Source organism: Schistocerca cancellata, chromosome 9, assembly GCF_023864275.1.
Source record: "Schistocerca cancellata isolate TAMUIC-IGC-003103 chromosome 9, iqSchCanc2.1, whole genome shotgun sequence".
NCBI lineage: Eukaryota > Metazoa > Arthropoda > Insecta > Orthoptera > Acrididae > Schistocerca > Schistocerca cancellata.
Window position 1 is genome coordinate 460,571,350 of NC_064634.1, and position 21,111 is coordinate 460,592,460.

The following is a 21,111-nucleotide window of genomic DNA, read 5'->3' on the forward strand; positions in this document are numbered from 1 at the left end:
ACTGATTCACAGACTCCTGTGGTGAGCGAGTGAGTTGTTGTAACACACGACGGGAGTTAGCTGCCCTTGTTACTGTTACAGGTCATCCAGATCGTTGTTTGTGTACATCTTTAACACAGCCTTCGGCTTCAAATTTGTCTCGAATGCGACGAATCGTTAAACATGTCGGTGGCTCTGTTTGATACTCATTTCGCCATTGCCGTTGAACCTCATTAATGTTTTCGTACTTAAAGTACCACTTCAAAATTGACTTCCTTTCATCGAATGTAAGACTTGCGCCAGCCATGTTTGCTCGAGTGACAAGGTGCAACTAAGAACAAAACACTGACTATCTGGCGACTGTAATCTGACAATACAAAACAACGCAATGTGTGGTGATTGCCGGAACTACAAACTATTACACTACCAAAGATGAGACAACTCTGTCAATTACTTTGCCAGTTATGGACTTTTGAAACAGTGGCTACATTTTTTGGACCCCTCTGTAATAAAGCGACCATTAGCGGCAAGTGGGAAATCCAGGCTCGACTCCCGGTCAGTCACAAATTCTCACAGTCGTCTTTCGATTGCACAGCTGACGGTTGTCCATATTCGCAACTGCGAATACATTTCATGTGTTTTATAACGGCTGCAGTCGTCGCAGTGCCCCTTCCTCTGTAGATATGTGCATATCCAGAGGAACATTGCATCGTAATTCGGTATAACACACGCACTGCAATATCGTATAAAACCGAAGAATCTAGAGACAGTTTCGGAAGTATCCCAATGGGATGTTAGGGGGCCGCCACGGTTTTTAATTTATATTAACGATCTAGTGGATAACGTTAGACGCTTCTTGAGTCCATTCGTGAGCGCTGCTGTTATCTGTAGAAGGGCTGCAACGCTAGAAGACGGATCCGAAATGTAGGAGTGCTTGCAGAGGATCGGCGGTTGGTATAGATTGTGGAAGATGACGGTGAACACAAATAAGTGAAGCACATCGCTAATAAATATGGGAAGTGTGCCAGTCCTGATCGGCTACAGTACTGGCGACAAAGCACTGGAAAATGTAACTGCCGTGCCGGCCGGCGTGGCCGAGCGGTTCTAGGCGCTTCAGTCTGGAACCGCGCGACCGCTACGATCACAGGTTCGAATCCTGCCTCGGGCATGGATGTGTGTGACGTCCTTAGGTTAGTTAGGTTTAATTAGTTCTAAGTTCTAGGCGACTGGTGACCTCAGAAGTTAAGCCGCATAGTGCTCAGAGCCATTTATTGTAACTGCCGTAAAATACCTAGGAGCCATCTGAAGTGACCTGACCGCGAAAAACAATTTCAGGAAAAACAGATGCCACGCTTAGATTGATAGAGACAACCGTCCTCAAATGTTGCTCATCCACGGGAGAAGTGGCTCACAAACACTCGTTCGACCGGTTCTTGAGTACTTCTCATCACTGTCAGACTCCTACAGAGAATGTTAATAGAACATACAGATAAGATCCAATGAACAGCGTAGTACTTCGTGAGTGTATCTTCTAGTCGCCTCAGCAAACCCCAGTGGCGGAAGGTACGAGAAACTTTCTCAACTGGGCAGAGATCGTCTTCGGCCTGGAAGCTCACTGACCGGACCAGAAGCGGTGGGACACTATCCTGACTGTTTCCCGCCTTACGGCCCGACAGCCGTGAGCGATGGTCTGGAGTGCTGCTTCTTTTTATCGCACGACTCCTTTGGTTGCCACCCGCGGCGCTCTTACATCACAGCGGCACGTTGACAGTATTCCACACCCCGTCTCGTTGTTCTTCGTGGCAACTCATCCTGGACGTACATGTCAGCAAGATAATGCCCGCTCGCACACGGCGAAAGTTTCTACTGCTCGCCTTGCGCTTGTCAGACCCTGCCTCGGTCAGCGAGGTCGCCGGATCTCTTTCCAATGGAGAACGTTTCGAACATTGTGGGCAGTGTCCTCCAACCAGATTTTGACGATCTGACGCGCCAGTTGGTCAGAATTGGGCACGATACCCCTCAGGAGGACATGCAACAACTCTCTCAATGCCAAGCCGAATAACTGCCTGCATTAAGGGTCAGAGGTGGACTAGAACGTTACTGATTTGCTCAATTCTCTTGGATATATCATCCAGTTTTTCTGAATTTGTAATCACTGTTTGCCTGTAGGCCTACATGTACATCTACCGATTTCCATCCCATTCGGATAATTTCTTCGCGTTACGTCTTTGTTTGTCTTTTGGACTATTAATTCTGCCTACATAAGTCTCGCGGAACAACCACGACGACAAAAATCGAAGAGATTAGATGTACGGAGCTTTACCAGTAATCATTGTTCCCACAAGCCGGCCGGAGTGGCCGAGCGGTTCTAGGCTCTACAGTCTGGACCCGCGTGACCGCTGCGGTCGCAGGTTCGAATCCTGTTCGGGCATGGATGTGTGTGATGTCCTTAGGTTAGTTAGGTTTAAGTAGTTATAAGTTCTAGGGCACTGATGACCTCAGAAGTTAAGTCCCATTGTGCTCAGAACCATTTTTTGTTTCCAGACGCCATTTATGAACAAAACAGCAAAGAAAGGAAAAAAATTAGTGGGGCCAGAAATACCCACTGCCACACACCCCAAGCAGGCTTATGGAATCTGTGTGTTGTGTGATGTCCTTAGGTTAGTTAGGTTTAACTAGTTCTAAGTTCTAGGGGACTGATGACCTCAAAAGTTAAGTCCCATAGTGCTCAGGGCCATTTGAACCAATAACATTTAGATTCCGCGACTGTAGAAATCACCTGGGTTTGATGTGAAGAACTCGTCGAGCCACGTTCGGAATGGCTGTTCGAAGAAGGCTGTTCGTTGAAGGTGTTCGATGGAGAGAAGGAAAGGTGAAAATCAAAGGACACAAGATCGGGTGAATGTGTACGGTGTCCAGACTAAGCGCCTGCAACTCTCGCTTCTCGCGAAGCAGACCGGTAGAGCGGGCCCCGGACCGAGTAGGGGTCAGCCTGGCCGGTCGTCCCGGAAACAGACTCTTCCCAGAGACCACCAGGAGGCGTCCACGGCGCCGCAAGAGGCCGCTACAGCCGCGGACCTCTTTCCTTCCGCTCGACACGTGACTGCAAATACAGCCAGCCATATCCATGCGCCGAGCAGTATTTAGGCTGGCGCAGGAGCCTGGAGAGGATCTCCACCTCCACCAAAACCACCTCCTCCCAAACACCCAATGTGGCTTTCGACCTTCCTTCTCTGCTGATGACCAACTCCTCCGCCTCACTCATCTCCTCTCCCTCCAGCTTAACTCCCGTCGCTCCACCATTTTTGTCTCACTTGACCTCGAAAAGGCCTACGACCATGTCTGGCATCCCGGTCTCCTGTTTAAACTCCAAACCTACGCCCTTCCTATCAACTACATCCGTCTGATGGCCTCCTTCCTCTCCCACCGCCCCTCCATAATGCCAATTCCCACACCTTCTACCCCTCTGCAGGTGTGCCCCAGGGCTCTGTCCTCTCCCCTCTCCTCTACCTCCTGTACACGGCAGATATGCCCCAGCCCCCCCCCCCCCCCTCCAGTACACCTCTTGCAATATGCTGATGACACCGCATTCCTCGCACTCACTCCTACCCTCCAACGGTCCCAACGCCTTCTCCAGAATCACCTTGACCTTTTTGCTGCATGGTGTAACCAGTGGCTTCTGAAACTCAATCCTTCCAAGACCCAGGCAATCATCGTAGGTCGTACCACTCGCTCCTTCCGGCTCCTGGATTTCTCCCTTACTGTCTGCGCACGTCCTGTCCGCCTCACCCCCACCCTCACCTACCTTGGCCTCACCATTGACCGTCACCTCACCTGGATCCCTCATCTCCGCTCCATCCAATCCAAAGCCCACAACCGCCTCCGACTCCTCAAACTCCTCTCTGGCCGGACGTGGGGGTTGCACCCCTCTACCATCCTCCACACCGACAAATCCTTAATCTGTCCCATCCTCTGTTATGCCAGTCCTGCCTGGATATCTGCCCCCCCCCCCCCCAAATTCTATAAGTCCCTCCAAATCCTTGAGCGTCATGCACTCCGCCTCGCCTTCCGTATACGCCTCCTGTCCCCCACGCGGATTCCCTATGATCTCATTCCTTTCCTCCATCTGCTCCTATTCCTCGAACATATTCGCATCCTCTACACCTCCCGCCGTCTTGAACCCCCTCACCCCCTGGTTGCTCCTCTCCTCTCCCATCCCCGCCCCCTGCCACGTCTTCACCATTGTGTCCCCCCTACCCTCCATCTCTACACCCTACATCTCCTTTCCCAAGGTGGCTTCCATCAACTCCCCCTCCCGGATGATGCCCTCTCTCCCTCCATTTATCCCTCCTATCAACTCTGATCCTCACTCCCCCTCCTTTCCTCTGTCCTTTTCCCGAGCTCCCTCTCCCCCCTTCCATCCTCTTTCTTCCCCACCTCCCCTCTCTTTGCCCCCTTTCTCCCCCGCGTCCTTTTACATTTCCCTCCTCTGCCTCCTCTCATTCCCTCTCGCGTCTGCCCTTCTCCCCCTTTATTAGTCCTCTCCCTCCTTGGTTCCCCCCCCCCTTTTCGTTTTTTCCTCTCCTCCCTCCTTGTTTTTCCCCCTACTCCAGGTCCCCCCCCCCCCATCTGCCTTGGGTCGGGAGTGCCATCTTTGTGCCGCCTTTTTCGTGCAGTGTTTTACAGTGTGTTTTTCCAGTGCGTGCTCCGTGTTGTGTCTTTTGGGAAGTGTAGCGAACAGCCATCATACTGTCGCTGGGTGTGCTTTTTATTACTTGCGAACAGAAACCAGACTGTCGCCATGTTTTTTAATTGTGTGTCTACTGTGTTACTTGTCTGATTCCTGTGTCTTTTATCTACATTGCCAACCCCCTTTGCTTTCTGTTTTAACTTTCCACAATTTTACGCCATTTTTCACTTTAAATCGCCATTTTATCGCCTGTTTTTCCTTGATTCTTTCTTCTTCCTTTATTTACAAAACGTCTGTAGGCTGTAGAGCAGCGTAGTAAGCTGCTGCCGGCCCGCCCCCTTCGGGGGGAATTGAAAATCAATACAGAAAAAAAAGACCTGGAGAGGCAGTTCACGCCGAGCGAGCCCACCGGTGTCATCGTAGCCGCCAGCGTACCGGAGCCATCCTCGCAGGGCCTCTTCTCGTCCTCGGACTCAGGTGACGGCAACGTGGACTCCGCGCCGCTCTTCACGAGGCGCCCGGGGCTTGGTTTGGTGAAGTTGTGTCGTTTATACACACAGTTTATGTTTGGAAGAATCTCTGATTTAGTTATTGGCATGCTTAGAGGATCTGTCCTACCTCACGAATATTGTTTTGTAAATTTTGAAGAAATACTTTAGTTTAAATAAAAACGCTATAACTCACACTCTGAGATTTTCCTGTCCACGGACGGCGGACATATTAAGGTGGATGCATAATAACTCCCCAACCCAACTGCCCTGAACTTTTTCTTCTCGAGCAAGGAAAATTTTTGTTATGTGGTAATGCTCTTAGGTGATTTGTAATGATTTCAGATGCAATATTTATAGAAAAATATGTACTCGTTTTCAAAACACACTTTGTACACTTGGCTTCATTTTAGGGACTAAAATAATTAATTACAAAATATTCTCTGTTGTAATAAATAGTAAAATGTCCATTCAGTAATTACCATGCAAAATAACAATAATAATATTCTGTTATGCAGTGGCATATAGCATGCCAACCTCATTCGTGTATTCACGAGCTACTGCGCACTGCTACACTGGCTCGCTGATATTTTCAAGGTGATGCCCAACATATGGCAGCCGTTGCGAATGAGAAAGGCTGAACATTCACATATGTGTACATCAGATTTCCATTGGGAAAAAATGAGTCTGTTGCAGCTAAGACACAGTAAAAGGTAATGGGCATAATTCTAGCCAGAGGGTCCGAAAGGGGTATAACGTTTTTTTTCGAGCTGGCAGAACACGGGTGGGCATTATCGTGGACTAGCGTCACTTAATGCACTCTTCCTTGCACTCTTGGACAGCGTCTGCAAGCCGTCTCAGTTCTTGCCATTAAATGTCAGCAGTGACGGTTATACGAGAATCTCAGGGAAGTAATTCGTAGTACACCACACCGTCGTTGTTCTCCCAGGTGCACAACTTTCTCTTTTGTGGATGAATGCAGGTCTCTGTACGGGGAGCTACTGCTTCATTTCGGCTCCTTCTTTCTATTCCGAATGTTAGCATAAAGACGGCATTTCTCGTCACCAGTAATGATACAGGATAGGAGTGGTAGGTGTTGCTCACGAGCCAATTGATGACGAGCAAGCAGAAATCCATATATGGCCATCCTCTGATTTTTCTCATTTTGGCTTAGAGCACGTGACATCGATACACCCGATTTTTCAACCTTCGCCGCTGCATTCAAATGAGGCTCGATGGTGAAGAAATGACAGTTCATCGAATCCGCCAGTTCTCGAGTACAGTGACTTGGATCACTGTCGGTTAATGAGTGCAAACGTTTTTCATCAGGTCTTCCTGAAAGTGCAGACTCACTAGTGTCAAAACGATCCTCCTTAGAACAAGAAACCATATTATTGCTGTGCTGTGCCCAGTGACATTATCCCCATACGAGGTGTGGCTAGAAAAAAACCGGACTAGTACTGGTGAAACAATTAAACGAATGCAATAAGGCTGAGAGTCGCGTGGCCTGTCACGTGACTCTCGCTCCACCTACTGCTCGAGTTTCATTTGCCTCCTGCACTCAGTCTGCCCGTGGCGTCTGTTTTAAATAGTTGACGTTTTGTCTATGCGTCGGAAAATGTTGAGTGTACAGAAAGAACAGCGTGTTAACATCAAATTTTGTTTCAAACTAGGAAAATCTGCAAGTGAAACGTTTGTAATGTTACAACAAGTGTACGGCGATGATTTTTTATCGCGAACACAAGTGTTTGAGTGGTTTAAACGATTTAAAGATGGCCGCGAAGTGATGACACTCGCACTGGCAGACCATTGTCAGCAAAAACTGATGCAAACATTGAAAAGATCGGTAAACTTGTTCGACAAGATCGCCGTTTAACAATCAGAGCAGTGTCTGAGTTAACAGGAGTTGACAAGGAAAGTGTTAGGCAGATTCTTCATGAAAGTTTCAACATGAACAAAGTGTGTTCAAAAATGGTTCCAAAGTGTCTCACAATTGAACAGAAGGAACGCCGAAGAAGGATTCGTTCTGACATCCTGGAAAACATTGAAAGTGATCCCATCTTCTTACAAAATGTTATTACTTGCGATGAATCGTGGTTTTTTACTTACGATCCCGAAACTAAACGCCAATCGATGCATTGGAAAACTCCTGGTTCTCCACGACAAAAAAAAGCACGAATGTCAAAATCGAAATTCAAGGCAATGATGATTGTTTTTTTTTTTTGACATCAAAGGAATTGTGCACATTGGTTGGGTACCAGAGGGACAAACAGTGAATCAGCATTACTACATTAGCGTCCTGGCTACCCTACGTGAGCGAGTACGGAGAAAACGGAACGATTTGTGGAGAAAAAAGTTATGGATCCTTCACCAAGACAATGCCCCAGCTCACAGTGTGTTGTCAGTGAAGACGTTTTTGGCAAAACACAACATTCCCATCTTAGATCATCCACCCTACTCACCTGATTTGGCCCCCTGTGACCTTTTTTGTCCCTTAAAGTCAAGTCAGCTTTGAAAGGAACTAGATTTGAGACTGTTGAAGCAGTAAAAGAAAAAGCGACGGAAGTAATGTATGGACTTACCGAAAATGATCTGCAGCATTGCTATGAACACTGGAAAATTCGTATGGAGCGGTGTAGAGACCGAGGAGGAGAGTACATTGAAGGAGATAACATGAAATTGTAAATAATTGTAAATAAATGTTTTTTCCAGCATCAGTCCGGTTTTTTTCTAGCCGCACCTCGTACATGGCGCAAATGTTTCTGGCTGCCTCCGCTGCTCCCTCTATTGAACCTCACAGATGTCGGAGATGTTCCGATTTCTCCACTTGGCATTCCATTTTATAGCGTCCACAGCACCACTCACTATCTCCACATGACAAAATGGCAATAAGAAAACTCACGAGGAATCGCTGGAGTGCGAGGTCGCAGAAGGCCAATAATGTTTATGGCATTCGACGCCCCGCATGTTGTCTGTCATGCAACCACAACATGGTGCTGATGGCAACAGGGGGTGGGACTAGAGCTGCCCAGTGGCGAGCATAGCACGAGGCTACGGGGCGTAGTTGGACTGTCTACTCGACGAGGAGCTCACAGCAGTGCTACAGTGCTAGTGGTGTTGATACAAAGCAGAGCAATGGCAACGATAACCAAAGCAAACATTGCACTATATCCACAGCAACACTTGCTGAAATCGAACTGTCCTCAGGAAGGAACCCAAGGAATTTTGCAGAGTCTATAAAATGTTACCGTTTCCGCAAGATGAGGCAATGGAATGCGTGGTGTCGTATACTCTCAACTGTGTCGACAATACCCATGAGGGCTACATTGATGGCGATACGTGCTTAACAAGTGAAAGTCATACTGAAACCGGTGTCGAGCCATGTAGTTCGTCATCCAAGTCCTACAGGGGGCCACAAAACACGTCTCCAGCGAAACGTAATAAAGGACAATCGTTGTCCAAAGAGCGGGTTCTAAACACACAATTACGTACATGGAATATCATCCGCAGCATAGTAAAAGAGGAATTGTGAAGGGATTTCGAATAAATCCGCAACAATATGAACGTGTAGGGCATAAGAAAAACTACGGATTTTCAAGGGAGGACAAGGTGCTCATGTTACAGACAGGTGTCTGTGCGTTTTGAGGATGCTCGTTACAATTCACAGGGACGTTATGCACATGAAACTGCGTCCGAATAGATTTCAGTATTTTCAAGGGAAGCATAACTTCAAACAGTGCTACGGAATTGGAAGACGTAAAATAACGAAATTTCAAACAAAGTGTCAAGGATGTACAGCAAACTGCGGATTTCACCTGAAATTTTTTGTAGACGGGATAAACATACGTATTACATCGTTCAGTAAGGAATTTGTTTTCAGCTCCGACCAGTCGGGATTCGATGAGGATATGCATGTGAAAGGAACGCAGGAAATTAGAGGTACCAAGAGACTTTTATCAAGATCAGCTAACATCAATGGCTTAACACATTGGTATACAATTATGGCCACTGTTAATTTGGAGCTGGTCAAAATACTTTGCTTTTGCTTGATTCCTGATCTCCGTATGAAAATCATACTCTTTTAGAGCAAACCATCCCTCCTGAAAAGTTGTGACACCGCCTGGAACCACTGTACAAATTCAGTCTCTGGATGTTTTTTTCTCGTGCCTCTAAAACATATCATCGCACTATCTGCAGGTACGCCTTAAAGGATGGTCAGTTACACGGTAAGCTCCACGACAGATTGTTTCGCATTCAGCTGCACGCCATCACGTTCCATAAGTTCTCATCACCTCGTTCCACCAATATGACTCTATGCGCATTCTTTAAGAGCAGATACATAACTGAACGTCCGGTTTGTAACTCCCAGGAAGGTGGCCTTCGATCTTGATGGTGCGAAACTTTGTGACCACTGTGGCGCGCCATTTTTCATTCCTTGTTCGCGGTAAAAGTTAATGGTTTGTTTTGAACAGTTCTTGAATGTCGACATATCCATTTTGTGAAGTGTAATACGTACACCCTACAGAAGGTTGATCGCTGCACCTCCCGGACACTCACGTTCTGTCGCCCTCCTTGTGTAGATGGTGAGTCATCAGCAGCTAATATTTTTACCTGTCATAACTGTAAACACAACACTTTCAAATGAGCCTTACTGAAAATTGAACTCACGATCTCGCACTCACATGTTTCCTTGTCAGATAGCAACAATAAAAATTGACCATCGATAAATAAACACATAGCAACCGTAATATGAACATGCAAAACAAAAACGGTGCGGACTTACGCACCAACCTAATATTTGGAAATGGTGAAGGGTAAGAATTAATGTTAATCATTGGCTATACAGTTCAGAGATTCTGCTAGAAGAACTTAAAGTCTATTTTTTCTATGTAATATGTGGGAAATAATATACTTACCATCAAAAGTCTCTGGTATGAGGATACCATAAAAAGGACGCTGGCAAGATGCGGCATATCTGCAACAGACACATTCCCGGCTCCGATTAGTAGCTGAAATATCAGGAGTGTGTCTGTGCGGGGGGAGGGGGGGGGGGGGCGAGAGGGTATGGGAGGGGGACGACACGGTGTAATTCCTGTTATTACAGAGGTGAGCCTTTTTAGGTTAATTACTTAATTCAGTCACATATTTTTAAAAGAAATTAGGTTAAATGAAGCTTCACACACGAAAATAAAGTTGTTTAAGTACGTTTACTGCGATGCATCACAATAACTCAGGACTAATACAAAGGTAACGAACTTCATACCTCTTTACAGTCTTTAGTTATCATTTTGTATGCTATAAAAAAATATTTTCTACTGGCAGCCATGATTTGTCTTCATTTATTTTCTATACGAGGCATTTCGGGAAACAGTTCTCACTATCAAGAACATATTTTTTAGCGTGATATTTGCTGTGCGTGAGCTGCTATGTTATTCTGGTAACTGTACGCTGATGTAAATGCACGAAATTTTTTGATAACTTGTGTATTTCTCCTTATAGATAATAGTGAAATTAGAACGAACATTTGCATGGGGATTTCTTGTTGTCTACCTGTCTAGACTCATACGTACTTCACAGTCCACAGCAAACGTTAAAAACAGAAACATTAGGCGCTTCAGTCCGGAACCACGCGGCTGCTACTGTCGCAGGTTTGAATCCTGCCTCGGGCATGGATGTGTGTGATGTCCTTAGGTTAGTTATGTTTAAGTAGTTTTAAGTTTAGGGGACTGATGGCCTCGGATGTCCCATAGTACTTAGAGCCGTTTGAACCATTTTTGAAGAAACAGAAACACACATGAACAGTCATAAAGGTATGTTCCATATTGTCAAGAGAAATGTGATGTTACTGGTCGTCCACAGGATACACATACTGTTCTTTAGTATAGAGGGCATCTTTCAGTTATAATTTAAAGGCAATACTTACTGGTATATCACAAACGAGGATGTCTTTTTTATGTACTACTGTTTAATTTTGCTTGTTTGAAAATACTACGGAAGAATGTGAAGAAATTCACTGTGTTACTTTGATGCAGTATACACTGCCGGGAAAAAAGTACACCCATTTAGAGGTTTCCAACTAACTCAAGATTTTTTTTGAAACAGCGCACATGGAACACATGATACGATTACATTTACAGATCATTATCACAAGCGGTTCTGAGCTACCAGGTATCTACCCATGCTGAAACTCCCACATTGGTACAGGGTACGGGCAACTATGTAGGCGGTGACCCTGGCATCCAGTCGATAGCACAGATGGCAAATACTGCCCTCGGACATGTCATTGCAGACCGTTAGGCCTGGAGTGGGGTCACTGTGTCTTGGAAGAGCTCACCAGCCCTCCGTCGTACGCGCAGACGCCCATCATTTGTGTACAGGCAGCATCTACTCCCATCGGTGAAGACCACAGCGCGCCAATCCTACTCATCCTCTGACAGCACAAGTGTAGCAGTGAACGTGGATGCTGTGGCGTGAGTGCAAGACAGACTAGACATGTGTGTTCCCGTAGTCCCACTTCTAATAACCAGCTCGCAACATTTTCCCACACGTCTGGACTCACAATTCCTCTTACTTGTGGTGTGGTAGCTGTACGATCTGGCACTACTGCCTTACAGTACAATGCTGGCGGGCGTACAGAACCTCGGCTACGGGTTGCGAATGTTCACGTGACCACTGATACCAGTATCACTGCACAACTGACGCGGCGCGTCCAACGTTTTTAGCCATGTCCCGAAAGGATCATCCCGCACTCCGAAGACCACAATTCAGACTCGCTCAGATGGCTGTAGGAAGCACGAGTATGTCTCCGTGGCATCATTCACACGTTTGCACCACACTGAGCCTTCCCTATTGAAGGGTAGACGCACATGGCGCTCCCGTAGCTATATCGCTACATTATCTGTTACAATTATATTAATGCCTTCAGCTGCTGACGGGCGTTGATATATGTCAACTGGGACAGGTGAAAATGTGTGCCCGACCAGGATTCGAACCCGGGATCTCCTGCTTACATGGCAGACGCTCTATCCATCTTTTTCTTTTGTTTTGTTCGACGTTGATCGTTGTGTTTGGTCGTTGCTGACGTCACATGATATCCGTTCAAATTCGTTTGTTGATCCTTCCACTCAGTTTTTTTTATTACAGAGGCGAAGTAGCTCTCTGACCGAACACGCTGAGCTACCGTGTCGGCTGTCCATCTGAGCCACCGAGATCATACAGAATAGCGCGACTACACGTCTCCCGCGAGACCCACGTTCTCACCTTGTATATCCACACGCTACATTTGCAGTGTCCCACCCCTACATACTCATTAATCGTGGAAGACATTCTTACCAAGTCCCATAAGAGTTCGGGGAATATGTGTGCTTCCGCACAGAAGAAGAAGGTCATGACCGGTATTGCCAGAACTATATACTTATATGGATATAGTGTCTGTTCTTTCGGACATATCCATATAAAAACATTATCTGTCGGTGGACGACGCTGAAACCATTATCAGTACGTCTCCTATCCCACAGGTGGTGTATGTCGTCATCGGGTCAAAATCGATGTCGTCTTTCCAGGTGTACTAATTATTTTCCGGCAGTGTACTATATGAACATTTCTTGAGATTTTATAATTTTCAGTTCTTCCAACAGAATCATTTTATGTCTTTTATTAAATTGGCCGAGTACGTTAACATTTTGCTTTACATTTGAAACAGTGCACATGGAACACATGATATGATTACATTTACAGATCATTAGCACAAGCGGTTCTGAGCTGCCAGGTATCTACCCATGCTGAAACTCTCATATCGGTACAGGGTATGGGCAACTATGTAGGCGCTGACTCTGGCACTTATTCTGTACGTCCTGTTCTGTACGTGTTTATGGATACTGCTCACGTGTGTCTATCTTGTCGTGTGTGTAGACTCTAAGCAGTTGCCTATATCTGGTGTCAAAATGTGGACCTATTTCTTCCTAGTAGAAAATGTAACATTCCTGGTATGTTATTTTATTCATTCCAGAAACTGAAAATGGATCATGATTGCACTTTGTACTACTTTTTAGCTTCTGTTGCAGTTCATTACACGTAGTCAATCCAATTTATACCTTGCGCGTTTTTAAAATATTTGCAGACTTTTTTTATGTATTCCCAATGAACGCGACGCCACATATACCTGTTTCCTCTGTAGTGTGATCTGTGCACGGCTCTTGAATCACGTTTCCCAGCACTGAGTCAATCACTGAACCAGTACGCTCATTACCATCCGCTGTTTGTTTCATTACGTTTGTGTCCTGTTGTATGTGTTCTTGCTTCTAGAGTATTTCATATGCCGTGTACAACATAGACCTTCAGGGTGGTCCACCGTTGCATAGCCAACCTTCTGAAACGGAACCAGATACACCACCTGAAATTTAAAGTCAAGTAATGTGAGACGGGAGAGGAGGGAAACCTGTGAGGCTGCGTTACCAACATGGCGGCTATTTTGAAAGCCGTCATTTTCGATGTAACTCGTAATTAAGTGGAAAGCCGGTCAGGTGAGACATTAAGCACGTAAAGAAAATAATACCTTTTGCTTATGTCAAAACAAATGTCTAGGATTAACGTTCATATAAGTAAATTTATTCGGATTATTGTGGTTCAATTATAAAACTTAATTTCTGTGGAGTTTCATCTCAGTTTCAAGTATTTAGACGAGACTGTCAGCTACATTTCAGTCACTTTTCCCAAGTTGTGAATACTGTTATGTGTAATATAAAGCAACTTGACACTACTTCTGATATCATGTTGAACTGTGGTAGGACTCACTGGAAACTGGGACTGGAGGCAGTTCCGCCTACAGAGACCAAAATTATAACTATAACTTTATAAAGACGAAAAGATGGATGGTCTAACAAAAACAGCAGAAAGGAGATACTGTGGCACATCCAATTAATAACTATATATGTTACCGCCAAAGTGCGAAATCGGCCCAAGCAGGAAGCGGCCAGTCAAGTTAGGAAATGGCCAGAGTCACTCTATATTGACCGGCCAATGTCCTATCTTTTCTTCCTTTCGGGATTTGACCGACCAATTCGCTAAATGGCGCGGGCCCATCGGCCAACGTCGGAAGAAACAAAGTCGACTGAAGAATCTGTATAACTACAAACTTAATACAGGCTATTCATTTTATCAAAATGGCTCTGAGCACTATGGGACATAACATCTGAGGTCATCAGTCCCCTAGAACTACTTAAGCCTAATTAACCTAAGGACATCACACACATCCGTGCCCGAGGCAGGATGCGAACTTGCGACAGTAGCGGTCGCGCGGTTCCAGACTGAAGCGCCTAGAACCGCTCGGCCACTCCGGCCGGCTTCATTTTATCAATCACCCTTGTCACAGTCTGTTATCACCTAAACTACAATAAGAAATTCTGTGACATTTGTAATTGTACAACTGTTTCGATATTTGACGAGCGTACATGATTTCAAACTTTATATAATCCATTCATTTTATCAAGCTCATTTATTGTACTTAATCGTCACTTATTACAAGATAAGCTTTTTTCGACATTTGAAATTGCACAACATTTTGTTATCTTTACAGCAGCAGCGATTTATTTTGCATTGATAGCTGAATTGTATCGAGTGTAGCCTTGACCGCCGGTCACTGAGTGTGAAGAATAGGTGCTACGCCACGGTTTTTCTTCTGTAACCACGAACTCCAGCGTGAGCGGTTTCTCGTGCGGATGGAAAACTCTCTTCTGGAATTCAGTCGCTTCAGAACACAATTCCCTGCCCCTAGTTTGTGGAAAGCACCCTGAACGTTTATCGCCACTGCAAGAGTGCTTCTGGAACTACCACAGTCCACGTCAACGTCTGGTATACGGTCGCAAGCATTCTCTTCAACTTAAGCTGGTGAAATATTGCATCGGAATTTTTAAGCATTTTCGCACCTTGTGTTTACAAACTCTTAAAGGAGCAACACTTTGCTACCATATATGTATGATTTTGACAATGTACATTTCATATTTACTTAGTATGAGATCACATTTTATGTGGGCTCATCGAATTATTAATCATTGGTTGATGGTAGCCTCATAGTAAGTAAGTTATATTGTCAAGTAACATAACTCGATGAAACTAGGACCACACATAGAAACAGCTGTTATAGTATTTCATACGAGGTCACTGAAAGAAACACGCAATTCGACGAATATAATTTGCACTATATTTTTGTTCAAACACACCTTGATGTATTACATACGCCTAAAGTGGGAACTTTGTGCTTAATAGGGCTCGTGATCGCCACGGATGGCTGTGCGTGCTTCCATGCTGGTCACAAGTCTGCTAATGAGTTCCTGTCGAAGGGCGCACGATTCCCCTACCAGTGTGCTCGACAACAGTTGGTGCTTGCGGTCGTGCCGAAATACGAACCCCCGAACAATCCCGCACGTGCTGTCTGCGATGCAAATCATGCACGTCATCCGTTGAAATGGATTCCGGATCGAATGCGTCACGTGACAGATGCAGGCCGCACGGGGTAGCCGCGCGGTCTCAGGCGTCTTGTCACGGTCCGGGCGGCTCCCCTAGTCGGAGGTTCGGGTCCTCCCTTGGGCGTGGGTGTGTGTGTTGTCCTTAGCGTAAGTTAGTTTAATTAGCGTGTGAGTCTAGGGACCGATGACCTCAGCAGTTTGGTCACACAAGACCTTACCACAAATTTCCAAAAATTTAAAAGATACACGTGAGGGCGAGCAGTACAGTGTCACAAAAACGATGACCGCTGAGTGTAAAATATTCAAAGATTTGGAGGTCAGTACAGCCATGCACCATTACGCCTCCCAACATCGTAACACGTGAATCACAAAAAAATAAATAAATAAATTTTAAAAAATGATTACGTTCCGCTATGTTCCAAGATGCTTGACGTGAGAGAACTAACATGCTGAAATACAGCTATTGTCTTCGATAAATAAGATTGTACATTATTAAGCAGTTGGCTATCCTAGTTGAGAGAAAGAACGCTGATACCAATTTTGTCTAAACTACGCAGAGAGCTATTGGATTATGAGTCTAATATCTAACAGTAGAGTGGGGACAATTTTGTATTACGAAATAAATGTTTGGTATTTATTTGTGTCACCCACCTGATGTGATTTCAAAATATCATCATTTCATACACCTACAGTATATGTTTACGAGTAAATAAAGTTATGAATAATTTAACAGGTTTTTGTTCTTTACGAGGAGTGACGATGAGATGAATGCTCTAATGAACGACATTGAGGAAATCGTTATAGAAATCAAGGCGGAGGAGGAAGAGAAGGAGGAGGAACATGTGGGTGACTACATGTAACATTATTTTGAAGCTGTTAAAAAATATATCGAAAAATCCATTTCTCTTTCAATCTTTTTCTTCTCATCTGACAAGTGAGGCCACCACGTTCCGATCGCAGATTTACTTCAAACTGTGTACACCTTTAGCAGGCCATTAAAACAACATAACGGGCAAGTAGTAAGGTGCACTACTCTGGCAATTCGGAGAAAATCGCGAGAGAAGTTTTACGCGGGCGTAATGCAAGTGACGCATCTGTGCATTGGTGCCGGATGTTAGACGGCCCTGTGGTTGGCGCCGGCACTGCAGCTCGGCGAGTTCGTTCACAGAGCTGGCTGCTCTCTGTAATAAAAAAAATAATTGAGGGAATCAACAACGAACTTCAACGGATATCATGTCACGCCCGTTGCAACCAAATACAACGAACGATAACGAACAAAAAAAAAAGTGGTTACCGTTCGATCTTCTGAAGAGGAACATGCATGACGCGACGGTTCGATTACCGATCCAACCTTCATTTTTGTAGCACAAGTGTAAATTCTGTGATATTAAAAAAAATTGCACCTTTACTATTCTTTCTTGCTACATTAGCAACGTGTCTCCGCTACGCAGGTTAACTGTCGAATGGGGCCTGCCTCTGTGTCTGCAGCTCGAAGAGTCGAGGGGCAAACTAGATCCGAGTACCTTACCAGATTGCAAGTATATGTGATTTCGCGAATCACGACAGGTATACATTTTCAGGAAAGCTCTATGCGTTTCTTGTTTTACTTGTTGAGAGTTATATATATATGCTTGTTCTAATAACTAAATTTAATTAAAAATAATAAGTAGTCAAGTAACATGTAACTCACCAACACTTTGCATAAGGACTTGTATTTGCATACAGACTTTTACACCAATGAAAAGGGGATAGACATGCTACTTTTATGCGGCGAAAGTCAAAGAAATGCAGTAGAAACGGTAGGCTGTATAGCCATGGCTATCCTGACCGTCACACCAAGCTATTGCCGGAATTATGACGTCACTATGGCGGACAGCTATGGTGTCAAACAGACGACGTGGATGGAGACTGCAACTGACACAGACCACATGGAGATGCTGTTCTCGCTACGAAGCCTGTCGAATCAACTAGACGGGACTCATTCGCAGCGACATGGATTCCACCCTTACCATTAAGAGTGCAATGTGAACTCCACTGTTAAATGCAGAGGAGAGAGTGGATTGTTGGAAAGAGTATATTAAAGACCTCTGTGAGGGGGAAGACTTGTCGCGATAGAAGAAGAAACAGGAGTTGATATAGAGGAGATAGGGATTCCAATATTACAATCAGAATTTAAAACGGCTTTGAAGACAAGTTCGAATAAGGCAGAAGGATAGATAACATTCCATCAGATTTTCTAAAACCGTTGGGGGAAATGGCAACAAAACGATTATTCACGTTGGTGTGTAGATTATATGAGACTGGCGATAAACCATCTGATTTCCGGAGAAACGCCATCCACACAATTCCCAAGATAGCAAGACCTGAGATGTGCGACAATCAGCTTAAGAGCTCATTCGTGTTGCTGATAAGAATAATATACAGAAGAATGGAAAAGAAAACTGAGGATGTGTTAGATGACGCTGTTGGGCTCTGGCAAAGGTAAGGGCACCACAGAGGAAATTTTAACGTTGCAGTTGTTGATGGAAGTAAGAGTAAAGGAAAATGAAGACACGTTCATAGGTCGATGTGGATGAAATAACAAGACTTCTGATGCGAGGAAATAGCACACCAGTTGCGTTAAAAAACAACGCAACTAGTGAGCTATTTCTTCACATTGGCATCCTTCAAAAATAGTTGCTGAAGATGAATAAAAATCTAAACGAGAAGCTTGGTCTTTGTGATTGACGGAAGCGTATAAGGGGCAATGCTGACATAATCAGCGCTCTGCGCTACAAACGGTAACTGTAACTTTTAGCTTCACCATGCAATTTTGACAGTGCAACTGCTAGTCACTGGCGTTTGCAGAAATGAGAGAAAAAAAAAAGACAGGGAACTCGACGTGAAACGTATCGGACAAATCCGATATGTGACGAAACCGAAAGACGGACCTATCGGACACGTGTTGTTGTGCTACGTATACGCAGTTACCATTGTTAGCAAAGTGGTTATTGCCAAGTGTGAATGTACTCTACTGGCCATTAAAATCGCTACACCACGAAGATGACGTACTACAGACGCGAAATTTAGCCGACAGGAAGAAGATGTTGTGATATGCAAATTATTAGCTTTCCAGAGCATTCCCACAAGGTTGGCGCCGGTGGCGACACCTACAACGTGCTGACATGAGGAAAGTTTTCTAACCGATTTCTCGTACACAAACAGCGGTTGACCGACATTGCCTGGTGAAACGTCGTTGTGATGCATCGTGTAAGGAGGGGAAATGGGTACCATCACGTTTTCGACTTTGATAAAGGGCGGATTGTAGCCTATTGCGATTGCGGTTTATCGTGTCGCGACATTGCTGCTCGCGTTGCTCGAGATCCAATGACTGTTAGCAGAATATGGAATCGGTGGGTTCGTGAGGGTAATACGGAACGCCGTGCTGGATCCCAACGGCGTCGTATCACTAGCAGTCGAAATGACAGGCAGCTTATCCGCATAGCTGTAACGGATCGTGCAACCACGTCTTGATCCCTGAGTCAACAGATGTTGGACGTTTGCAAGACAACAACCATCTGCACGAACAGTTCGACGAAGTCTGCAGCAGCGTGTTCTATCAGCTCGGAGACCATGGCTGCGGTTACTCTTGACGCTGCATCACAGACAGGAGCGCCTGCGATGGTGTACTCAATGACGAACCTGAGTGCACGAATGGCAAAACGTAATTTTTTAGGAAGAATCCAGGATCTCTTTACAGCATCATGATGGTCGAATCCATGTTTGGCGACATCGCTGTGAACGCACATTGGAAGAGTGTATTCGTCATCGCCATACTGTCGTATCACCCGACGCGATGGTATCGGGTGCCATTGGTTACACGTCTCGGTCACCTCTTGTTCGCATTGACGGCACTTTGAACAGTGGACGTTACATTTCAGATGTGTTACGACCCGTGGCACTACCCTTCGTTCGATCCCGGCGAAACCCCACATTTCAGCAGGATAACGCACGACCGCATGTTGCCGGTCCTGTACGCGCCTTTCTGGATAGAGAAAATGTTCGACTGCTGCCCTGGCTAGCACATTCTCCAAATCTCTCAGCAACTGAGAACGTCCGGTCAACGGTGGCCGAGCGACTGGCTCGTCAGAATGCGCCAGTGACTACTCTTGATGAACTGTGGTATCGTGTTGAAGCTGCATGGGCAGCTGTACCTGTACACGCCATCCAACCTCTGTTTGACTCAATGCCTTGGGGTATCAAGGCCGTTATTACGGCCAGAGGTGGTTGTTCTGGGTACTGATTTCTCAGGATCTATGCACCCAAATTGCTTGAAAATGTAATCGCATGTCAGTACTAGTATTATATATTTGTCCAATGAATGCCTGTTTATCATTTGCATTTCTTCTTGGCGTAGCAATTTTAATGGCCAGTAGTGTACATCGTTTACCTTACAGTTCTTGCTCTAAGGTGGATAGGTAGGCTGCTAGCTTGTTGACGTACAGAATATCTAATAATAAATATGCTTAAATATACAGCTCTAAAACCAGCAGTGTATTTACGATATCTTTATAGTCACGTACATCGATCTCTTTTCCGTCGACCTATCAATGATTCGATGTGCTGATGATGTTAAATATCGATATATCGGACTCTAGATATTTTTAAAAATATCAGCAGTCCTAACTAATACTGAGAAGTTTCCTGACCGTTGGATGGGGCGGAACATTTCAGTTCAGTCGGCGGCCAGGTCCCCTGACCTGCCTCCTCTTGATTTCTTTCTATGCGGAGCACTGGAAGTGCTGTCTGTCACGGTGGCCCGACTACACCACACGATATGTACCTCAGAATCGTCACAGCACGCTTATCATCCAACGTAAGAGGGGCTTTCAGGAAGTAATGCAACAACTTCTTTCTGAAAGCACGTTGGTTTTATTCAGGAGTTCAAAACACCGTATTATTCCCTGCTCTTTTGGCTAAAAATCTTGATTTTCAACATAATCTCCATTCAATGCGACAGTGTTACGCCATCTTACTGGGATGGCCCGTATGCCTACATGGTACCACTCCACTGGTCGACGTCCGAGCCAACGTCTTGCTGCATCAAATCATCCACGTATTGCTTCCTGCAAAGGGCATCTTTCATTGGATCAAGCAGATTGAAGTCACAACATGCGAGATCCCGCTGTATATTTTTGAGTATCCCAACTGGTGGACCAATGTGTGGGCACCACGAACACAGACGTCAAGTTGTGCAGCGAGGTGTTTGAGTGTGATCCGTCGATGACCACGAATGAGTGTCCGCACATTGCAACATTGCACCATCACAGCTGATATTTTATTCTTAACTTCACCCAATACATACTTGTCATATGTATTTGTGTTTCAAAAAGAAAATTGGTTGCGGTGTAACGTGTATGTTTTACCAAAGTGAAACACGTGGATTGTATACAGACGTTGCTATAGAAGAAACTATGAAAAGTTTGCTGCTGAAAGAGGTCTGTGGACAAAG